The following is a 4,990-nucleotide window of genomic DNA, read 5'->3' on the forward strand; positions in this document are numbered from 1 at the left end:
TCTCATCACTCTTGCACGCTTCATCAATTAGCAACAACGTGCCTCACGGCTTCCATGGTTGACTCAGGTCTCTTGTCATGCACAGCCAGAACTGTGTTTATTGTCTGTGGTGCCAACGTGTCGTCAGCGTCCCAAGTCCATCGCCGCCTTATGAAATGGCGGGGCATCCGTGTCACAGCGTTCATGTCCATTACTTTTAGTATGTGACAGCACACAATGCCATCCCGTTCAAACTTGCAGCATTGGCAGTAGTATTCGCCCTGGCCGATCGAGGCTTTCACGAAGTAGTTCCTTCCTTTCTCCGGGTCTTCAGGTTCTGAATCTGACATGCCCAAAATAGAACACACCTTGAATGTATGTTTGTCCACCTGGAAAGCCGTGAACATGCTGGCACGCTTTATTTCTTCCTAGAATCTGCAAGTTTTGTGTGTTTTTTGTTAAACTATCGTGCGCTCTTTTTTTGTAGCACCTTATGTTGTCATGGAAATAGAAATACATTTTGTTTGAACATGGCAAACATAGTACATTGAACATGGCAAATATAGCACCTTGAACATGGCAACTATAGTACATTAGACATGGCAACTGCAGTACAGTAGACATGGCAACTGTAGCACAGTAAATATGGCAACTGCAGTACACTAGACATGGCAACTGCAGTACACTATAAATGACAATTGTAGTACATTCTCAACTGGACATCATTCATTTCCACACCAACATTCCCAATGGAAGCACATTGCATAAAACATGGCAACTACATTTTATTAAACATGGCATCTACAGTTGAGTAAACATGGCAATTGCATTTCAGCAAACATGGCAGTTGCATTTTAGTAAACTTGGCAGTTGCATTTCAGCATATGTGGCGACAACATAACATTTTCAATTGACATTGGCATTTGCATACCAACATGCTCAATGGAAGTACAGTTCATTACACATGGCAACTGCATTCCATTGAACATGGAAAATGCATCCAAGCAAGCATGGCAAACAGAATTTTCATTGAACATGGCAACTGCAGCTGAGTAAGCATGGCAAACAGTATTTCATTAAACATGGCAACCACATCTCATGGAAACTGCATTGCATTCTATATGGCACCTACTGCCTTCGTGCTTTGCGCAAATAAGACTGTAACGCAACTAACTTACTTGTTAAAGATCTTGTTGGTGTATATCTTGCTCATTTGCCTCTCCATCGGTAAATACGTTAGCAATTTTGCCTGCTTTAGCGCGGTGTTCGCTTTTTGCTGTAGCTCAGATCCCAGTATTTTTTGTTGCAAAGCTGTGTACTGCTTGGCAAACTGTAGCAATGAGTTGCCAGGGCTCACGTACCGCTTCAAAACAGCATTGAACCCCTCGCTGCGCTGTGTAGTCTGCAGAAATGGGAAGAAGCACTGCATGAAGTAGGCCGGCACCCAGTACATTCGCTTCTCCCACAGGCTAGCAAGAGTCTCGTTGTCTTGTACTTGATATGTTTCAATCATGGCCATCCAGCTCCTTTCAAACTCCTCCACCGTCAAGCTGTGGTCCACGCACATCTCGAATGCCTTGTGCAGCTTTGGACGGTCAGCAAAGAACGGTCCTAGCGTTTCCTCAGCCTTCTTTTATAATGTGCCACCTGCAGTGCCTATGCACTGCCAACGGAAAGACCTCCTCTATGCATGCACGCATGCTAAAATCCTGGTATGTTATTATGTTCATCAGAGCAAGTCCATCCATGCACTCCAAGAAGGTCTTAAACAGACAAACGTACCCATCCGTGTCTTCATTCCGAACGAGCCCGCAGCCGAACTGTAGCGACTGATTGTGGTTATTTATTCCTATGAATGGAGCGCATGGCATCTTGTACATATTAGTCAGATATGTCGCGTCGAATGAAATGCAATCTCGGAAATGTTTGTAGGCTCTCCTTGCAGCACCATCCACCCAATACATGTTCCTGACCCGGTCCTCATCGTCCAACCTTATCCTGTAGAAGAAATCTGGATCTTCCTTCGCTTTCTCATCAAAGTAGGCCATTGTGGCCTCTATGTCAGCCAACTTGCTCTCTCTATGGTACTTTGCCTTTAGGTTTGTGACGTCGGCTGGTATGTAGGGCATGCTACTCAAAGTCCCCTTTTTGTTGTGGATGAGTGATAGTATCTGGACCATTCTTGATGGACCGACGTTACAATCATGTAGCAGCTTTATGAATTTCCTTTCGAGGGGGGTGAATCCTTTGTGGGCAGTCAGAAATTTGACCAGGTCGAACTTCTTTATGAGTTTGTGGTTTTGCTCGTCAAAATATTCAGTGACCACATACTGTGTTCCATCTACGTTTAGCTTACACCGGACAGGGCATCCCATCTTGAGAATGATACCTCTCTTTCGTTCCGGAACGACAGGCGCAACATCTTTCCCCTTCTTGTTCCTTCGTGCCTTGTGGCACCTCATCTCACCTCTGTTGTACTCATTAGTTTTCTTAAATTTCCTATGATATTCGGTGTTGACCGCAAACCCATGGAACTTTGCATATGTCTGGTAGAATTCCTTTGCTTCTTCAAACGATTCAAATCTCTGCCCAACGTACGGTGGCTGAGGTACCATGATCTCTGATTGCCCATCATCTTCATCCCCTTGTGCTTCGTCATCAGTTTCATCATTCACTTCAGTATCGGCGGCAGTTTCATATACTTGAGTCTTGTCAATGCTTGTGTTCAAAGGGGTGCCTATCGGCATTGCTGGAATGATTGCCATTTACGACTCTGATTCGGCATTGTTTGCGGCATGATTGTCTGCTGGCTGGTGGAACGCGTCTTCCGTGCGCTCAGAGCTCCCCGCAGTAGATGTCCCCGCGCCGCTGTTCACTGTAGTTGTAGGCCCTGTAATTGAAAAACAGGTACGAGAGTAAGATTTCGCTTGAATAACATGTTTATCGCAATGGATCACATCAACTTCGAGTGATTTGGCATGACATTATTCAAACAGAAAGCCGTGAGTCTGCGTGTGGACATGCATGGCAACTGAAGTTGTCCAGTCATGCCAGCTACAGTCCAACAAACATGGCAACTATTGTTTGCCAATGCACGACAGCCAGCTCCTTTTTAGTACAAAAACTTGGATTCTATATGCATGGCAGCTGCATTCCTCCATACATGGCAAATACTGCTACTAATACATGGCAACCACTGTGTTCTATCATCAAAACTTTTGCATTCTAGGCTTGATCTCACTAGGCAAATGCGATCAACCATTAGTGCTGCACACATGCTTTTAGCAGTTGGCAAATTTCCGAAGACAATATATGGCTCATTGCGCACAACCGCTTTGTTAGTGTTTTATGCTTGATTTTGTCCACCATCACTGCTACAAACCTTCTCTTTCTTCATGTGCTATTTTTTGCCAGAAAAACAAATGTAGTGCTTTTTTTGTGGTTCAATTTTTTCCTTACCTTGTTGTGCTGCATGTGCCCATCTTGTGTGGTCTGTCACACCAAATTGACGTGCTCTATCTGCAATCTGTGAAGCTTGCCACGAGACGTTTGCCGGGGTACCACCACCGTAATAACCTGCAAGCATCGTAGTAGTTGGTCAATACATGGCAACTGCAGTTTGTGCTGGCATGGCAACTGCAGTTGTCCTGGCATGGCAGTTGCAGTTGTCCTTCCATGGCAACTATAGTTGTCCTTCCATGGCACTATAGTTGTCCTTCCATGGCAACTATAGTTGTCCTTCCATGGCAACTGCAGTTGTCCAGGGATGACAACTGCAGTTATTTATCCACGGCAATTGCAGTTGTCCAGTCATGGCAACTACAGTTGTCAACTATGCTCCTTCTGCTGATTCACCGTCCGTAACTTCACTTTTTTATGGACTCACCTGTGTATGACGTCGATGGCAGGTACATGGGTGCTGCCTGACGCCACGTGCTGCATGAAGGCTCTGCATTTTCACCCGTCATAACTCGTGAGTCTTTTTGCCAACTTTTGCAAGTTTATTTTTCATGTCCAGACCAGTATGTGTTCTTTTTCGTATGCGTTACCTTGATTAGCCATATTAGCTAGTTGAAGTTGGTTGTCCGTATATTTCTTAGTGTTAGCGCCCTGTGACTGAACTTGCCACGGAGGCCCCCTGAGTGTGTTTTGGTCATAAGAACCTGCGAAAAAATGACAGTGTACGACATATGTAGACTATCATCTTCATCATTGCGAACATGGCAACTGTTCTTTTCTGTTGTTATCACGCATCATACCAATTCCTGCATACTGTTCTAGTAGTGGCAGCAACGGCCCTGCAGAAATGAGCTGACTGTACTCTGATGCATCCCAAGGGGGCGTTTCTGGCCTTTGAGAACCCCAAGTATCAGCGCCATCTTCATGATTCATTCTTTCCGCGTCTCGCTTCTTCCAATGTGTTCTCAATCACCGCATGAACAAGAATGCGTCAACAATCCACAAGAATTGTATTCTTCTGCTGCTTGCACATAGAAGATAACACGTCAGTGTTATCACATTTTGATGCGTAGGCAACCAACACATCGCGGCAAGTAGGACATGCACATGGACACTCTTTTTTCTATAAAAAATGGGTGCTAGCTATCCGTTCGATTAGATGGCAACAGGCACTACAATAAGATGGAAAGCAATAAGTTGACATGGTGGCAGTTGACGACGATGATAGGTGGCAGCTGACGTTAGACACGAGTTGCAATTAATTTTCACACCCCCCATTATTCAAAATTTCTCAATTTTCTCTACCTTTTTATGGATTCCTACACATCCATTCATCTACCAACTATGTGCATCAATCTAGTGAGAACTTACGGTTATCTCTAACGTAGTACATGGCAGATCTAGTGTATTCTGCTTGGCAACTGCGAAGACACACAACCCATGTAGTGTATTACCCCTGTAGGATTGATCTAGTTGCCAACCTCGTCGGTAATTTTGCAATTTTATGTGCCACGTAGAAGGATCAGAAGCAGTAGGGAGATCGGGAGATTCA

The sequence above is a fragment of the Triticum dicoccoides genome, chromosome 4B (genome assembly GCF_002162155.2).
Source record: "Triticum dicoccoides isolate Atlit2015 ecotype Zavitan chromosome 4B, WEW_v2.0, whole genome shotgun sequence".
NCBI classification, from domain to species: domain Eukaryota; kingdom Viridiplantae; phylum Streptophyta; class Magnoliopsida; order Poales; family Poaceae; genus Triticum; species Triticum dicoccoides.